We start from the raw sequence: 19,772 nt of genomic DNA on the forward strand, positions 1-19,772 counted from the left end.
ATAGGGTATTTTTAGGAGTGGAACAAGGGATCATTTACTCTGGTCCTGATAAAAAGCCTTAGGGGATAGGCTTGAAACATGTAGACCAGGAGACAGACACCCATCACAGTGCATTTCTCCGATTTCCCCATTTTTAATAATACCAGCTACAGGATCTAATAAACCTTAGGCTCCACGTAGCCAGGTCTTTTTAGAAAGCACTTGATTGACCCTCCCACTCTTGTATACTGCACTTAAAACCATCCTGAAAAAACAGACAAAATCATTGTCAAAGCTAAGTGAGTTAGCTAATTTGAGAGCACATCGGTGCTCGAAGCGGTTGCAACATTCTATGTCAATAAGCATCCACATTGTCTGAGCCTTCAACCATATCTTCCGTGCTCAATTGGAAAATCTTGCCTCCGACAAATCATCCCAGCAAGATTGAACTACTGCCCTACAGCAGTTACATTGCTTTTCACTCTGTCTTTTAACATCTCCTTTTATATTGAACCTTTAGCACCCGACCAGATAGCTGTATGTTATAAGTATTTAGTCACCACAAGGCATGTTACATTTCTAAGCGATACAAAAGGGGATGATGGACGGAGCTTTTGAGCAAATCAAACACTCACCCCCCGTCAACTGATCTGGGTTTAATCCATCCCCATTCTTTAGCTCACTCTGCCACCCCAGTTCAGACATGGCCATATGCAAATCAGTCTGACCCTGTGCCTCATGGGAACAGTCCAGCCCGAACTGCCAAAGCCATGTCTTCCCTGGACCGGAAACAAGCATCCTGGGACCGGTTTCTGGCATTTCAGCCGTCATCAGCCAGGCTAGCTTGAATCCAGTGGCAAAGTGAGCAAGGGACTCACGTCTGAGCATACCCTGCCAACTTAAGGCGAACAAAGCGATACAAAAGGGGATGAAGGACGGAGCGTTTGAGCAAATCAAACACTCACCCCCAGTCAACTGATCTGGGTTTAATCCATCACCATTCTTTAGCTCACTCTGCCACCCCAGTTCGGACATGGCCATATGCAAATCAGTCTGACCCTGTGCCTCATGGGAACAGTCCAGCCCGAACTGCCAAAGCCATGTCATCCCTGGACCGGAAACAAGCATCCTGGGAGCGGTTTCTGTCATTTCAGCCATCATCAGCCAGGCTAGCTTGAATCCAGTGGCAAAGTGAGCAAGGGACTCACATCTGAGCATACCCTGTCAACTTAGGGCGAACAAAGCGATACAAAAGGGGATGATGGACGGAGCGTTTGAGCAAATAAAACACTCACCCCCAGTCAACTGATCTGGGTCTATCTGTTAAACTGTAAGCATCTCACAAAATACAGCACAGACCTATTTATTTTCCTGGTTGAAAGAGGAGGCAACCCCAGATATAGTTATTGCCCTTCCACCAGGCTATTCCGTAGCAAACTGGAATAGGTAAGATAAAAGAGGGGGCGGGGTAGCTTTAATTTTTAAGGAAGAATTGGTGGGCAGTTTTACACCCATCATGATCATGCAATTTTCACTACAACTCTTGGCCACTTTTACCTTTTCGGGCATTGTGATGTACAGGCCCCCAGGGGCGGCGTCCCAGTTTGTTCAAGCACTACCAGACATAGTGGCAGAATGTTGCCTTCTCAAAGCAAATGTTACTGTATTAGGGGATCTCAACCTCCATTTCAAAGCACTGTAGTGAAACTACCAAAAGGTTAGTCAAGGACTTGGATGCAGTGCAGCTTAGGGAAATCATTAATGGACCTACACATAACCGTGGTCACCTCTGGACCCTGTGTTTTGCTAATATCCCAAACCTGACTACTGAAGACATTATCCCTATACTATGATCAGACCATTATATAATTCCTCTTGGGATGGAAGTCCCTACATGAACATCTGAACAGCAGCCGCCGGCCCCCAAAGACCCAGGCGACCCTGCTCCAGCTTAGATAGTAGTGAGCGGGAGACTTCGCTTACAGAGCCTGCACCCATCTTAAAGGGTGATATTATGAAAGGCACACTGTTATAGAGAGCTGGATAAATAATTCTCTGAATTAGTTTGTCCCATACCGACCTCACAGAGTTAATCGGGTAAAATGAGGGCCTTATGGTATCCACTAGAGCTGACAAGATTAAAAAGAGAGGGGAAAAAAAGGAAAGGGAATGGAGACAAGTATATGACAATCCCAGCAAAATCGGATATAGAACAGCCTTAAAGCAAATGAGGTGAATATAATCCCACCTCTCCTTTTTGATAGCCCTCACTATAGCTGATGGTAATATATCTGTTTGATTACTTCATGTGAAATCTTGACTAGCCAAGCAATTGGCTCAAGCATCTAATCATAATCTGGCTGGACAGTAGCATGCAATGCATGTTGAACTTTCATCCTGGCAAGAGGATGATCACAAGAAATAAGTTAGTTTTCTGCTTCTTCGTTTTCTGTTATCATAATTTTCAATTTTTTCATGGACTATAGACTCTCACTCATCAGGAGCAGAGAAAATGGTGTGTAGACTGTTACTGCTATCTATAGATAGGTGGGGATGTCCTTTGTGGTAATAACTTCCGGCCGAGGGGAGCAGGATTATGGGAGTTGTAGTGTTCTTTTAAGTGCTATGCAATAAAGCAATAAGGTTGACTGCATAATTTGTTGCCTCATTTGTCTTTAAATAAAACTAGGACTCTGCTTCAATGTTATCTAGAAGAATCTGCAATTTAATCCCAATCTTTTTGTGACTTCAGTATGCAAGAAATGATCATTGGCACAGCGAGATATCCTAGATATAGGAAAACAAACTGTCAGTAAGATTAATATATTAGCAGGCCACTTTATTAAGTATTTTGCTTCAAAGAATTGTAATCTGTTATATGTTTGTATTACAGAAAATGTTTTTTATTTGGCTACTAATCTGGTGGTAAAAGAAATAATGCACTCAAGCATTTGGGACTGCTTATATGGAGGGAAAACTAAATCTCTGATAGGGTCAATGTATGAACATCTACACAGTTTCAGATCAGATGGTAGCGAGAAATTAGTAGAGCGTGGGAGTCAAACCTTGGGTATAGCGGTTTCACCTAGAGTGATTAAACAGGTTTTAGGTTATGTCAAGGATTCGGTTCACTCTGTTAGCTTGCAACTTCAGCAACTACGCACTACCTGTATGCTGTACTATACCCCGGCTAAAATAGCTAAATGGGCCCAGGGGAATATGACGGGGGATAAAATGAATTGCCCTAAATGTGGATTATACGCTGCTAATCTGATACATATGTTTATCGAATGCCCAGAGTTGAGGGGTTACTGGCAGAAAGTCGAACAGCTACTTCAGTTTAAACTAAGGTTGGACCATCCACTCACTGATCTTGAAATTATGTTGGGGTACAAGGAGGATAACCCAGCAATTGCACGTCTCTTCTCAATTCTGATGGCTGCTGCTAGACTGGCCATCGCCAGGGCATGGGTCTCTGCGACACCTCCCTTGGCTGAGGATTGGTGGTCTATCATTAGAGAGACGTATGGCCTAGAGGCAGCCTAGGCAAAGGCAAGGGGTATCCACTCCCATAGTCAAGCTAGAAGCGCTATGGAGACCTATGGCTTTGGATGGAATAAATTAGTTATTGATAGTGTTACATGAAATAATTTGTCTCTCCTTTAATTTCTCCTTCTTTGTTTTTGTTGCGTCCATGTTTTTTCTTTTTCTTTTTGATTTTGCCTGATGTGTAAACTTAAAACCTCCAGTTTGTTTGTTGTATAAGTGTGCCCTTTTTGATGAAAATAAAAATCATTTAAAACAAAAAAAAAGAAGATATCCACATTACTCTAGTTTCTGTGCTGTGCTCTAGCTCTTCCACAGATCTATTTTAGATCTAGCTAGTTGCTTGAATATATGCAATCACTAGAAAAAAAGAGCTTTTAGAAGGACTACTAAAAGTGGTTCGAGCTCAGCCCCTTATGATAGTTGATCTGATTACTTCATCATTTCAATACCTGCTCTGAAAAAGAGTGCACGATGCATTAATATTGGCTTGGGAATGGTGCTCTCTCCTTTAACATGGTCACCACGTTCAAACATGATGCAACCACATCAGATTTCTATTACTGGTGCTAGCCTTAATGTGGGGGGCGCCCTGTCCTACCCCCACAACTGGGTCTGGAAAGTTCTTCACCTGGTCACTGCTCCAAACTGTCTGAGGGGTGAGAAAAGTAAGGGCAGGCCTGGTCTCAGGTTCCTTTGTTTGTGCTGTGGGCTAGGCCCTTTAAAGTGCAAGTGTCACCAGGGTAAACCGCCTCCTCAGTAATCCTGTCAAGTTGGCGCATCCTGCCCACACCTAAGCCCCCTTTGTGTCACTGGAAGTAATACACAAACCCCAATAGCATAGCCATCAATCACAGTCATGTAACCCAGGAAATTACTCGAAGTCAAAGTTTGTTACGATAAGAAAAGGGCAACTTTCTAAAAGTTACATTTTCAAAATTGTAACTTGAAAATACGACTTCACCATTAAAGAGAATATAAAATTACAATTAATTTGAGTGTTTACAGCATATCTCTATCTGCTCCCAATTTAAAGTTAGCATTTATTAAATATAATAAGGTACCCCAGTGTTAGTCAATGGGAGTGCTAAGCCTTACAACAATGAAAAATGAATTTATAAGTTTTTCACTGCCAGGACATGTAAAACACACAATTATCCTACTTTTTAAATGCAATGCACTTTAATGCGGGGCACAATGAGTGCTGTAGCCCCACTAGTAGCATTTAAAATACAGGCCCTGTGTACATGTAGTATCATTTACTAGGGACATGCCCATGCCAGTAAATTAAATGTGGCAGTTATAGGTAGGACAATTTTACCATGTCTGAAGGAGAGAGCACAAGTGTTTTAGCACTGGTTAGCAGTGGTAACATGCACAGAGTCTTAAAGCCAATTCAGCAAAAATTAGGGGTGAATCTAGCAAACAGGAGGGGTGAAGGTAAAACAAACTTTGAGGGACTACCACACCAAGCAGGCAGAGGAAAGAAATGTGTTTATCTTAATTTATTTTCTTATTTTTTTTAACAAACTTTATTGCCTTTTACATGTTATACAGCCAGTCCGCTTTCCGCGGCGCCAGTAGATAAAAAGCATGATCAGTTTAAAGCATCACATTGCAGTCCCTGCTTGGCGAAATGTGTTTATCTTCATGACTTGCTGCCTCTCATTAGTGTTTTTGACTTCACTCCAAAACAATTGGGGATAAGAAAATCAATGCAAGCAACACCAGTCTCATCATCAGAGTGGGAAAAGCACATTCTTAGAGTATATAAATCTAATTCTCGCACTCAAGTTTCTCCCGTCCTGCCTTCCGTCCAAAAGGGCCAAATGGATCAGGTCTTGTCAAACATTTCGGCTACACAGATCTACGCCTTCATAAAATCTGCTAGATCATCTGCAGCGATGGGCCCGAACAACATTCCAATCGAAGTCCTACAAACAAACACAGATGACTGGAGTAAATTTCTAGCCCCACTTTTCCAATATTGTTTTGAGACTGGGAAAATACCAAAATCTTGGCGGGGAGCATATTGGTCCCTCTCCTAAGCATGGGTTTTGGATCATCTAAAAGACTAGGCATTCTCGACACTGGGATTCTGTGATCCCTATGACACAGGCTGGCTCCTCCCAAAACACTCAACTTCGGACAATATCGCAGTTCTCCAAACTGTCCTTGGCAAATATGTAACGTTAAATTCACAAATAGTTTATTGTGCTTTTATCAATTTTTCGACCGCTTTGATAGCGTGGAGAGACCAACATTATGATAAAAGCTAGAGAGTCTAGGGATTCCTACTGATCTTCTCACTGTAATTTTCTCTCTGCACACAGCAACATGGTGTTGAGTTCAAATGGGGGGAGGAAAGGGTTAAACCAATAAAATCCCCACGATAAATGGATAGAAACAGGGATGCCTTCTAGCACTTATGTTATTCTCCATTTACATAAGTGATCTAACGGGGTGTTTTTCCCAAATTAATAACTCCCCACCAAAATGAGCACAGCACAATATCCATTGTTTAATGTATGCCGATGATGTTGTCGGTTCGGTTCGGTTTGAAAGCTTTTATTCGGTTAAGTAAATCAACCATATAAGCAAAACAGTCATAAATCGGTCTTCACAATAATAAAATTACAGAAACAACGGGATAATAGACAATATATTCTTAAAATTCATAGACATATAGAATCCTAGTACAATAAATACAAGTACAAAATTCAAATATAGACCCTGGCGATTTGTATAAACTTGTATGGTCCTAATACAGAAAGTGTAAGTGCAAAGAATACATAATACATAAATACATAAAATACCCTGTAGTTCATGTGATCAAACATCGGTGATCATTGATTTCCTAATGCTAATAGCTTTCAGAAGAAATGTTGCCTTATAAAAACACAATCCTGGTTCATCTAACCTAAAGAGCAAATTCATAGCATCTTTAGTGGATCTTATGTTATAATATAAGAAGAACGGTTTTAGGTGAAATTTCCTAAAATTGGAATACAATTTACAAAATAATAACATATGACAACAGCTTTGGCAGGAAACTCCATCGCCTGGGCATGGCTGGGTAGAACACTGTTTCATAACAGGAAACGTGACAAGATGATGTATAGTTCCCAACCTTAGTCGTGTTAACACAAATCGATGTGATGCTCTTGTCACGACTGACAGGTAACTTTGAAACCCCTGTTTAAGATCCAATTACAGATAAAAGATGTAAGTTGTTTGGTTCTTAAGAACACAAGAACGGGCCTCCATTTTGTGAGCTAGTAGGGTTGATTTTATCTCACTTCTAGTAACAAAATCTGCATATTCAGGATCCAATTGGATATCACAATTGAACAAAAATTTAAACCAGTGAAAGATATAGTTAAACCAAGGGATTCTTGAACAATTCTCCATTTTAAGGCAATCCCGTATGATAGATTGAGTGAACAATGTCTCCTCTTTTGACCATATAGATTTCCAAAGCAAACAAGGACGCGATGAAGCCATATCAGAGATATATTTAATGCCCACTTCATGGTGAAGAATTTCCGTGGAGGCCGATAATGGGGCACACAGCAAGCGTTTTAAAAATAAATTTTCTGTTTATTGTAATGGATTGCCTTGGCAGTGTCCCCAAACCTCTGCTCCGTAAAGTGCGGCAGTGACACATCGTATCTCATAAATTGTCAACATATCTCTGATGCGTCGATTGCCTAATTTAGCAGCCAATCTAAAAATACCGTTTATGTTCCTCAGCATCTTAGCGTGGGCGTTATCCTGTTCCTGTGCCCAAGACCCATTCCCTGCAAAGGTAATACCCAGGTAACAGAAAGTTTTGACTGTTTCGACCTTAGAGCCTTCTATGTAATATGAGCTAGATATAATTGGGTTCCTGCGGCAAGCCATAACAAAAGTTTTAGATGTATTAATTAAAAGCTTTCTTTTTGCAATAAAAACGGTAAAACTATCAATCAAACGCTGTAACCCAATGGGGGTACGAGAGAGTAAAACCACATAGTCAGCGTATAAAAGAATTGGAATAGGATTCCCGTCCACCCTCGGGGCATCCGACTCTAATGTTGTCAGGGCTGCGTCCACATCATTGATGATAAACAATTAAAAAAGTAGTGGGGCTAGGACGCAGCCCTGTCGAATGCCTCTTTTAACTTTAAAAAAGGGGGTATTTTCGCCTGAATAGCCGTACCGCACCTTGCTAGACAGTTCCTCATAAAGTCTTGCCAGGAAATATACTATCTCTTTGGGGGCACCCATTTCTAACAATAAGGGCCATAAGATAGAGTGGTCTACCAGATCGAAAGCGCTGCTAAGGTCAGCAAAGCATAAATATAAATTACCCTCCTTTGCTAGGGTATAATTGCCAATCAAGAGGTCTAAGTTGACACACTACTCTAATGTGCCAACTCCTTTTCTAAATCCGTATTGTAATTGTATAAGGATCGACTTCTCTATAACCCAAGTGTCTAGTCTTGATAACATGACCCCGCTCATGATCTTTATAGAGGAATCCAGAAGGGAAATTGGACGGTAGTTGCGGGCATCGGTTTTTACTCCTTTCTTGTGGATGGGTATTATAATTGACTGACCCCATGATAAAGGGAATTGGGTCTCAGCAGCAGCGTTAAAAACTCTGGTTAAAAACAGGGACCATAAAGCCATTTTGTTTTTATAAAGGTCTATCGGGACCCCATCGGGTCCCGGTGCCTTCCCCCACTTGTCACTAGTTATAGCCTCAGTAACCTCCTCTATCCTAATTGACAAGGGTATAATTGCCCAGTCACTAGGAGGTTGGGTGGACAAAATGGAGAAGGCATCTCTGTCAGTGGGGTTTAAAAAATGCTCAACCCAGCAATTACAATTAATGTAGGAGTTGAGTTCTGGGGTATGATCATCCTTCAAAAAGGGACTATTGACCGTATCTCAGAACAATTGACTGTTTTTTGTATCTGCCACTTGACTTAGATCTTCCCAGGCAATTTCTTGGAGCTCAATTTTTCTAATTTTGATGGCTGAGGCATATGCTGCACGTAGAACCTTAATTGCAGCTGGGTTTTCCGGTTCACACCCAAGGGCATAATGATATTGTCATATTTGATCGTACCCAAATTTGCTCGCAAATAAATTTAAATGAACTAAACCAATAAACAAAATAATTTTTTTGGGTACCCAACATATCTAAAACCAAAAGCTTACCTTTTAGTGGAAGAAGGAAATCTCTGCCTTTTACGTGGTCATTGGGAGGCAACCCAATTGAGATAGTGAAAGGATATATCTACTTGGACTGTCTTTACGTATAATCTTCAAGACACCCCCATCTCCAATATCTTGGGTGAAAGGCAGACTTCCATGTCGCAGCACTACAGAGAAATTATTGCTCAACTGGCAATAGACATTTTAAATCCCTGCTGGAGGTTTACAGTATGAAAATCCCACACATTCTCTCTTTTGCCTTAGAATATACACAAATTAAAGCATGGCAATCGATAAAAGTAAAGGAGGGAATCATTCTTCGGAAACTGTTAAAAAGTATCCCAATCAGTCCCCGTACAAGCTTTACTCCTCGAGCTCGCTCTAATGAGCATTTTTGCCCGAGTGGTCTCCAATATCATCTGGTGGGCCTATAATCTCTGTCATGCAGTTCCAGGCACACTAAGGAATATATTAAAACTGGAGACTTTTAGAGATGAATCGGCTCAGTACACCTTCAATAGTAACCTCATAAAAGCACTTGAGGTGTCACAATGCACTACTGCACTTTTGCAGGCCTGGTCCCCAGTGAATCTGAAGCTCTTTTTAAAACATATGAAGCCGAGAATAAGCTATGAACGGGACCAAGAATATTGTATCCAATTAAAGTTTGCGGAAAACATAGTATTTAAAACCCCTGAGCACTATCTACAGTTCCAGTTCGAGCACAGAGTAAGGCGCTGTATCCTTCTTCTGCGATTAGGAATTCTTCCTTTAAAAACATATTCCGCTAGATAGATCTCCACCGAAAAGTCTCTAGGTAAGTGAGACTTGTGCAAGGTCTCTCTCACGTATGACTAATTTGTCCTAATCCAACTTTAGTAGAGGCTCGGCGTCGATTCACAAAGCCAATCCATTTAAGATACAACGCTATTTTAGATCAAGATCAAATCACGGTGTGTAAGTCTCCCCCTAATGAATTTGTATGCTGTAACTTGTTTAAGTTTTTTAAGAGATTCTTAAAACTATAAAAAAAAGAAGTGCACAAAGCTAAGTTTTAATTAATGTTTGTTGTTTTCATGGATAATCAGAGGAGGGACGAGGAAAACGTGTCCATTTATTTCCCCAAACAGTATCAGAGTTAATCAAGTGAAAAATGGACACTTGTAACAAGTCCAGACCGTTGGTTGGAAAAACTATGGTACCCTCAAAAGACCTAATGTGAATAGGTATAGCGGTATATATCGTTCCTCCGCCCCTACATTGTGGTTCGTTGGCAGTTATCATTGGGTACCATAGATAGTGTGGGTGCCTGCCTCAACCAGAGGCTCCTCTGGTCTGGGTTGCAGTGGCCAGAGAAAAAAAAGAATTTTTGTGCAAAGAAAGATCAAAAAAATTCAAAAAAAAAAGACTGTTAAAAATGAGATCAGCACCTAGGGAAATTTTAATGAAATGGTGAAGATCTTATAATAAAACCAATGGGTACTTGTCCTAGATCGGATTATGTGATCCAGAAGTATTCAATTACAAGAGTGTCGACATGTTTCAGCCCCCCTTGGCTCAAAGGAGTCTACGGGGCTTTCGTCAGGACGGAAAAGGACAGACAAACATGAATGTTCTACTCACACTTATTATGTGGAGTTCAATGGAAACAGCGAGGGTCAGTGTTTAAACCGCTCGAGTTTGAAAAGCCTGCAAAAGAAATTACATACAGACATGTTGTGCAAGGTAATGAAACATTTGTACCATATTGCATGAGTGAGAAAGGCACAGTAGTAAGCATTAGTCTTAACTACTACCACAGAGCCTAATTTAAGCTAGACACATTGTATTTCATTTCTAAACAGTAGGAGCATTCCCTGGTAGAGTAGAGGAAAGAGGGATGAGTTGAGAGCGGTTGAGAAAGCTGTAAAGATGTATGATACAGCGCCATTAAATGCGTGCGTTATGCCCGTGATGGAATGTGGCCCATCATGCGTGCTGATTGTTGGAGAGTCTATCACCCCTATAAGCTCGTTGGAGACCAATACAACGAGGATATTTACGTTGCTGGTGAGGGATACGCCCTGCTTATGAGGAACGCGGAGTGCCTGACTCTAATGCGGTAAAATAGTGAAAGCGCGCTCAAACAGACGTTCTAGATGAGGCACTTACCCCCTAATGCGGAGATTGTTGCTTTCATCGGGGAGGTTCAGAGCTGTAGAGAACAAGTATAAGTAGTTCAAAAATCTCTTACCTACTCGGAGAAGAATTTGGAAATACCGAGAGAGATGCGCGTTTCGCCATTACCCGCGTGTCTGCGATCCTACGCTGCTTGTGCTGACTCTGCCCCCGGACGTCAGGATAGCGTCTGTGGGAGGGTTTAAGACTACGTTTCTTTGAAGAAACTTTATTGAGTCGTTACACAGTCACCTGGATGTTAGGATCAGCGAGTGTGTGTATAACTCCTCAGAAAGAGTGTGATATTAGATTATAAGATTATAATGTTACATTATAATGCAGTACAAAATGTGGTATGATTTGCGAGTGGGTTACTTGACCACAATCGGATGAGAGTAAATGCAGCGACCCCTTTTGGGAAGTTGTAAGATTCCACACTGGACAGATTCAGTACTGAACTTGAGATTTCTTTAGATTTATAAAGCGGTGTACAGACCTCAATTTGAAAAGATGTAAAGTAACTTCAAATTTCAGGGTGTCTTTAGTGAACCGCAAATTGGTGCCAGGGCACGTTATCATTCATCCCAGTGATATTGGTCTTCAAACGGTCCACCCACCGTTGCTCTTTTTCGTGCAGAATTCTTTCTGCGTTATGGGTTTTATCGGTCAACATCTCTATGACCGTCCATCTTATGTCATCACAGGAATGTCCTTTCTCTAGAAAGTGGGCACACAGTTTAGTAGTGGTTTTCTTCAGGCGAATGTTGCTGCGATGTTCCCCTATTCTGATTTTGATTTTGCGGCACGTCATACCTATGTATAGTTTTTTACATGGACAAATGACCAAGTAGATGACACAGGAAGAATTACAGTTCGTGTGCTGTTTTTGGGTCCAGTTTAGAGTCTCAGATAGTTGAAGTTGTTTTGAGTGGGTGGTGAATTGACAGGCTGTGCAGTTACCACAAGGATAGTGACCACTGACCGGGGACATTGAGACGCTCCTGATGATTTCTTGACTGTATGTTTTACGTGGCCGGGTGTGGACCAATGTGTCTCGTAAGTTTTTGGATCTTCTATTTGCAAAACGTGGTTTTGGCCAGTCGAATTTCCCAGTGTTGAGGATTTTCCAATTCTTGTTGACCAATTTTTGGACCTCATAGGTAGACGGGCAGAAAGTAGTTACACATGTCGTGAGATCTGGAATGGGGTCTTTAGGGTAAGTTTGTAGAAGACATTCCCTCGGTTGATGGTTAGCACGTTTCATGCATTTCTGGATGGTCCTCTGCGTGTAATCTCTCTGTTTTAATTTTATACACAGATCTTTCGCTTGGGCTTTATAGTCATTGTTCTTTGTACAGTTTCTTTTCAGACGTAAAAATTGACTATAAGGTAAATTGTCCCTCAGTGGTTTGGGGTGATGGCTCTTATAGGATAGTAGACTGTTTTTAGCAGTAGGTTTGGTGAATGTTTTTGTTTTAAGTTGATTGTCTTCTGCAAAAATAGTGAGGTCGAGGAAGTCGATGGATACATTGTTGGCCATGTGTGTGAATTTCAGCCACGGGTCTTTTTCATTTAGCCATCTCAGGAAAGGATCCAGGTCAAGTTTGATGTCCCAAATAAGGAAGATGTCGTCTATATATCTCTTCCAGTATAAAATACTGGAAGAGTATGGGTTTCCCTCATTGAGCACGAATTGCTGTTCAAAGTTGCTGACGTACAATCCTGCCACCGAAGGGGCAAAGGCACTGCCCATCGAGGTTCCGTGTTTTTGTAGGTACAACGTTCCGTTGTATTCAAAGAAATTATCTTTAAATGCAAGTTGACAACACTGTAAGATGAAATGTCTAGGAGTGTGGTATTCCCAGTCTTCACTGTAGAGGACATCTTCCAGCATTTGTAGAGTGTCATCTTGGGGCAGGCTGGTGTACAGTGACTCCACGTCAAGACCTACCAAGAGCATCGTGTTCTGATCAAACGGTATATCCTTGATTTGTACTAGTAGGTCACGTGTATCTTTCAGATAGGTAGGTGTCTTTTGCACTATTGGTTTCAAGAACTCATCTGCGAATTTCGATAGGGGTTCGAGCAGTGATCCTATGCCAGCCACAATGGGGCGTCCTGGTGGAGGTGATCTGTTTTTATGGATTTTGGGTAAGGAATAGAAGAAGGGGATTTTGGGTTCCTTAGTACAGAGGTAGTCTGCTTCCTTCCCTGATATCCATCTGTTGGTTTCAGCTTCATTGACCATTATGTTGATTACGTTCTGGAGCCTTTCTGTAGGATCCTCCTCGATTTTCTCATAATATTTAGTGTCTGATAGAAGGGAGAGGCATTGTAAATCATAACCCTCTTTGCTGAGGATCACGATCCCTCCCCCCTTGTCTGCTGGTTTCAAGACAATGTCTGTGTTGGATTCAAGGGTTTTTAAAGCCTGTCGTTCCCTGTTGGACAAGTTTTGAAAATGTGGTTTCTTTTTAATAGTCATTTTATCTATGCCTTTTAGTAATGCCTGTTCAAAGGTGTGGATTTCAGGTGGTATACTGCCTGCTGGAGGATTGAAGGTAGATCTCTTTCTCAGATTGGTATCACCTTCTGGTGGTAGGGAGGGTTTGTCAGCAAAAAACGCTTTCAGTTTTAAAGTGCGACAAAACTCAGCTAATTCACATTTTAGCTTGAAGTTATCTATTGGTGGAGTGGGGACAAATCCAAGTCCTTTTCCAGGACGTTCTTTTGGTCTTCTGTTAGCTCGATATTGGCAACGTTGACTATTAACGATTGTTGGTTTTGCTCGTGGTCGGTTGGGCAGACGACATGCTCCTCGTTTGGACACTCCTCTGCTGATCTTGCCAGACTATGGTTTTCTTTCTTCCTCTGAATTGGTTTTGGCCCCTGCCTAAAAAAGGCGGCTGTTGTTGTTGTTGTTGTCCCTGTTGGCCTGGGTGTTGTTCATTACCCAGTTGAGGCATCTGTTGCATTTCATAATTGTATGGTGTCATCCATCCCCCATACGCTGGCATGTAGGTTTGAAAATGGGGCATGTTCATGTTTGGGTAGAAGGGTCTTTGCCATCGGTTTCCCCTCCTGAATCTTTGTGGTCGATTGTTAAACCCACCTCTTCTTGGCGGGTGGTCCTCAGAGCTGCTTACCGAGTTGTTTGAAGAGGCTCTGCCTAGGGATTCATTGTCCGAGCTTTGGTCATTGGAATTGAAGTCCTCTTTAGTGTAGGGATGCATTTTTTCTTGACTGAACTTCTTCAAGTCCTTGCTCAGTTTCAATAGTTTACTTTGCATAATGAATTCCTGTGTCTCTTCCATTTCTTTTGTCAGTTCCTCCAATTTCTTTGTATAAGTTGATGGATTTATTCCTTTTTTTAATTCATTTTCAAGAGTTTGAATTTCTTCTAGCAATGCTTCAGAGAGTCTTTTTGCCGTCTTTATGATTAACACCAGGTAGTCAAGGGTACATTTCCAGGAAATGGACGACCAATCCTTTCGAAAGGCCAAGTCATGTATTGTTTTCATGGACCATAAACTATTTTAACCTGTTTCATCTTATAAAGAGCTTTTTAAAATCGCTTTTAAAAATATAATTTAACATACTCTATTTTTCGGAACTGTATTTGTTGGCCTCAGTTGAGGTCTTAATCAAATAAAGTTATTCACTCCATTATCAAATCGATATTGCTGCCTACTTAGAGTGGAATTATATTAGGTATGCAGAGAGGGGTGTCTCCATAAGTACAGGGTGAGAGGTATGTCTGTGTTAGTGCAGTGTGAGTAATGAGAAGGTCAGTGTGCATGTGAGTGCAGGATGAACAAAGTGGCTGCATGAATCTAGGTTGAGTGGAATGCCTGTGTGAATGCAAGGGAAGAGTATTTGTATGACTACAGTGAGTCATGCTTTTATAAGTGCAGAGTGAGGGTGGAATGTTTCTGTGTGCTTGCAGGGTAAGAGGTATGCAAGTATGCTTGCAAGTATGTATCCTCGAGTGGTGTCTGTTTGAGTGCATGATGAGTAGTGAATCTTTGTAGGGTGAGCAGTGTGCCAGCATGAAAACAAGGTGAGTGGTATGCATGCGTGACTGCAAGGGGAGAGGTATCTTTAGTAGTAAGGTATGCCTTTGAGCGTAGGGTAAGCGAAGGTCCTATGTGAGTTCAGGGTGAGCAGTGTACCTGTATGCATGCAGGGTAAAATTTGTGGGTGCAAGCTGAGTAGTGGGCATGTCTGCTTGCTGTCAGAGAGGTAGGCAGTGTGTGTGTGTGTCTGTGTGACAACAGGGTAAGGGGATGGGGTGTGCGTGTTGAATGAGTCACACCTGTGTGCATTTGTGGTGAGTAGTATGCCTGTGTGATGCCTGCGCCATTGTAGGGTGAGTTAAGTACTTGTGCAAGTTTAGAGTGAGAGGTGTGACTGTGTATATGTGCAAGGTGAGCAGTGTGCCTTTGTGAGCGAATGGTGCAGCTCACTTAAACCAAATCTATTAGCATTGCCAATGCTTGTTTATGTGATGTTTTGTAAGCCTGGGCCTTAAGGGAAAAACATACTTTAATGTATTCTTGGTGAGTAGAAGCCTTATGGAAAAAGTAATAGGTAAAGAAGATAGCTAATTTAATATGTGACCTAACATCACACCACTACGCCTTTAGAGAGCTTTAACTGCTTTTCAATTATGGGCTTGCTTTTATTGTAAACACACTAAAATAGTCTTTGAACAATACAATTAAAATGGAGCTTGAGCATAGTCCATGCAATATTGCCCATTCGCCATATACAAAGTATGACATGGGAAAACCAAAACCCTAGCACTTCTTGTTTATGTTGCATTTAGTAAGAAGCTTTTGGGATGCAGTTATTGATAGAATGGAGCTTAAGCTTCCACACTTGCTCTTCCATTTTACAACACAGAAAAGGAGCAGATGGGTGCACAGTTGCAGCACAGAAAGCATGGTAATCATTTTTCTTAGCCAATTAGCCGTAAAGGAGGGGCTGGTGAATCAGTGCTGTCTTCTCCTGTGTTGCACTCACTATCATGTTCAAGTTTACCACTCCTGTTGGTGATTGATTGGGCAGCCTGGTAGTCTTCGCTATAGGGCTAAGTTCACTGGCTTTTGGGGGATCCTTCTGTTGATAGATGGAGGGGAGGATAAAGGTGACACCAGGACATCCAGACAATATTGGCAAGCAGGTGGCCTCGGCAAAGAGAGTACTGGTTGCTCCAGCAAGCCCCAATGCAGTTGGCTGTAGTGTTGGCTCAGTTATGGTCAGTGCTTTACATAGTATGAACAAGAATTGGCAAAGCCAATAGATCTAGCCTATGCAAGAGCTATTGACTAATGTGTTTTAGCCATATTGTACACCAGCGTGGCTGCTGCTCAGCATGGCTAAACATTAATGGCATAGAGTGGTGTGACATAGAGTATCGTGGAGGGTTTTGGAGTGGCATAAAGTGTTGTGGAGTAGAGTGGTGTGGAGTAAAGTGGCGTAGAGGGAGTTGCGTAGCATGTCAAAGTAGTTGAGGGACGTGGCCTGGATTGGAGTTGCGTAGAGTGGGATAGAGTGTCATGCAGTGGGATAGAGAGGTGTGGTGTAGAGTAGAGTGGCATAGAGTGGATTAGAGTGGAATGGAATAACATAGAGTGTGGTAAAGTGTCATAGCATGTATTGGAATAGAGTGTCATAGAGTGGAGTGGCGCAGAGTAGAGTGTTGTTGAGTGGATCGGCATATTGTGGAGTAAAGTTTTGAGAGTGTCGTAGAAATGAGGGGCGTAGACTGAAATAGTGTTGTAGAATGGCGGGGCTTAGAGCAGAGTATTGTAGAGTAGAGTAGAATAAAGTGTCATAGTGTGGTGTGGCGTAGCTTGGTATCATAGAGCAGAGAGGAGTGAAGTGTCACAGAGTGTTGCGTGGAGTAGAGTGGCGAGAGATAGAGTGGAGTAGTGTCCTAGAGTGGAGTGACGTAGAGAGGAGTAGAGCGGCCTCTACTGAAGTGGCGCATAGTGTTGTAAAGTAGAGTAAAGGGGAGTGTCATAGAGAGGCATAGAGTAGAGTGGAGTAGCGTAGCATGGCGTAGAGTGTCGGAGAGTGTTTTATGCATGGTGTTGTTGTGCACTGCCATTACGGACAACATATTTTCAATTGAATTGACCATTACATTTGCTCAGACATACAGTTTTACCAATAAAACTGTACAACGCACAAACTATAACGTGTGGAATCGGCATCACCTAGTGTATGGATTTATTTTGATCGTATTCAATTATTTTTTTCCAGAACACTTCAGAATTACAAAAAAAGTGCTTAATTTGTGCTTTTTATATTCTGAAATATTTACACGGTTCATTTACAGACATTTAAATTTTGTTGTGTGCTAGAAAAAAAGCCTTTAGTAAGTAAAATAAATGTGAACAGCTCACAGTACTCAAAAGTCTCCAGTCGCTAGCAAAACCCAGAAGCTGCGACAGAAGCACAGAAAGCAAATGAAAAGAATCAAAGGGAAAAAGCCACCCCTTTCACACACCCAGATTGTCAGATAAAGCCTCTCACTTTGAAGTCTGAGCAAGAAAAGCAAATACCAAGCTCCCTTGAAGACAGAGCCTGACATTTGAGCTCAGTCTTCAAGCGCAGAGCAAATTTGACAAAATGAGAACATGATTTAAAGGCCTGTTTACAGAAAGTGAGCGCTGTCGAAGAATACAGTAAACAGGATATGCTCCATGGGGTGGAGTAACTCAAGCTGGTCAGCCTAAAACGAACAAATAAAGCCAGCAAATAGAAATCAAGCAAAGGTGAGTTACATACCACAAAGCTAAACCAAGCCACACGCAAATACGTCCAAAAAATGGCGATTCAAAAGATGCCAGAAGACAGCAACGGCCAGCAAGTTACCAGTTAGGCAGTAAGACCATTTTGTCAAATCACTCGAAAATAGGGTTTCCACAGGGACATAATGATCCAATCCACAAGGCCAGGCACTCCAGGAGAAATGATCGCTTAAATAGCCGCAACTGCAGAAACCTATGAAAGTAAAATACAGATGAGGTGATGAAATGCTTAATCCTCTGTAAGTATCATGGTGCTTCAACCAACTTTTCGCCAAAATAGTAGAGTACAAATCCAGGTATTCCAAGAAGTAGTTCTTATAAGTTGAAACGCCAATGTACAGCTTGAGAGAACACGTCTTGACTCGGTCCTACCACTCAGTAGCTCCTCCAGTGTTCTAAAAAAAAGGATCTAGCACACAGGTGAAGCAGCTGATGGAATGGAAGAGGCCTTACAAAAATAAACACATATAAGCAGCATAGTATGTGCCTACAAACGTAATTCAAGTTTTACTTAATAAATATAAAACGATAATAAGTATAATACATGAAGGGGTCTCTGGAAGGAGATTAGCCAGAAACACTTAATGAGGAATAATTTCCAAGAGGCGTGATTTATGTAATGTGGGGCATGGCTTTATACATGTGAACTATAATCCTGTACTTCACACAACTTGCCATTAGACCAGTGTTTGGGTGCCTCTGAGTTTCTTCTTCTTATTGCTTCTAGGTATATCATGTGACATTGAACATGCACCTAAAACAAACCAGACCTACTCACTTTGCCAGTGATTGTTAACAGGGTCAGATAAGAGTAACTACAATGATTTTGTGGTCAATAATTCGAAATTAAACCGTTTTAATTCTAAACGTTACCAAGTCAGCCTAGGAATGGGGATTGATTCCCACCTTACCTCATTCGTTCACATTTTCTCCTTTACACCATTTTCCAGGTGTGCGTTTATTTCTCCCAGCATCTTTCTGAAATCCTCCCTCTGCATCTCTCACAGGTCAGATCCTTCCTTCATCACTCTTTTTTTCACTCTTTCTGTATGTACTTCCTTATATCGCCTCCTCTTCACCATGCCTTCTTTCATGCTGTGTGCGCTCTTTTTCTGTTCACACAGCATTTTATTTTCTCTGGCATTGTCCCTCTTTCAACAGCTGTGCATAGCTCCTTCACACACTTTCCAAAAAATTGGAAAGCAGGTCAGGATTGAATGTGAAGGTAGTCTAACCCTGTTTTTGCCTGTAAAGTTAAGGACATGAATATCAGCCAGGTAGGGTCCTATTTCAAAGTCAGTTTTTAATTACCGACGGATCTAAGACGGTCCCCTCCCACTTAACATCTTGGTTATAGATCGATTGTCTGAGTTGGCACTGCTTCTGAAAGTGGGGCTTCCTGCCCCTGGAGACAGTCACCTATCCTCTTTGCTGAGTTTATAATCTACTGACATAGGAGACCGTACTGAAAAAATGGACTACAAACTCCTCTTACATCAAGTCACACAGGAAGACATTCAGACTTCTATTAGGCTAGTGCATATGGTCCGTAAACCCACCCAGCGTAAAACCTGAACTCATGGGAGCTTAGTCCAGTATTGTCATACCCTCAGTAGGCTGAGAAAACAGCAACATCTTAAGGATGCGTTTTGCCCTTGATATGAATGGGATGATCTTCATACGGTTGCTATTGGTCCACTTTAAAGAATTTCTTAACCCCTTCAGGGCTGATGACAAAGCCAGCTCGTCATGGGCGTTACCTGCGCTACGCGGATGACGAGCTGGCTTTGTCACAAAACGCGCGATTTTCAAATTTCAGCGCACAGCGGGAAAACCCGCTAGCGCGGTAGAGGTTAAAATGTCAGCACTTAATATTTACTCGTATCCCGGTAGGGCTTGTGTCGATTACAGGCTGGATTGAGTCCCTGCCCTCCTCTCATTGGTGGACTCAATTGAAGGACTTCTACAACATAGAAAGCTCAGGGCCATTCCGATATGTTTTACATTAATTGATTTCCTCTCAATGTATGATTTGTCTATTTTCGATTGTCGATTGGTTAGTTA

The 19,772-nt window shown here is 41.7% G+C and overlaps 1 long non-coding RNA gene across 1 annotated transcript in view; it reads left to right on the forward strand.

Annotated features, from left to right (window-relative positions):
• The window catches only part of LOC144771645 (uncharacterized), a 42,698-nt gene that overhangs the window by 4,693 nt on the left and 18,233 nt on the right, over positions 1 to 19,772 (forward strand). The gene's annotated exons all lie outside the window — the stretch shown is intronic.

The sequence above is a fragment of the Lissotriton helveticus genome, chromosome 8, assembly GCF_964261635.1.
Source record: "Lissotriton helveticus chromosome 8, aLisHel1.1, whole genome shotgun sequence".
Classification (NCBI taxonomy): domain Eukaryota; kingdom Metazoa; phylum Chordata; class Amphibia; order Caudata; family Salamandridae; genus Lissotriton; species Lissotriton helveticus.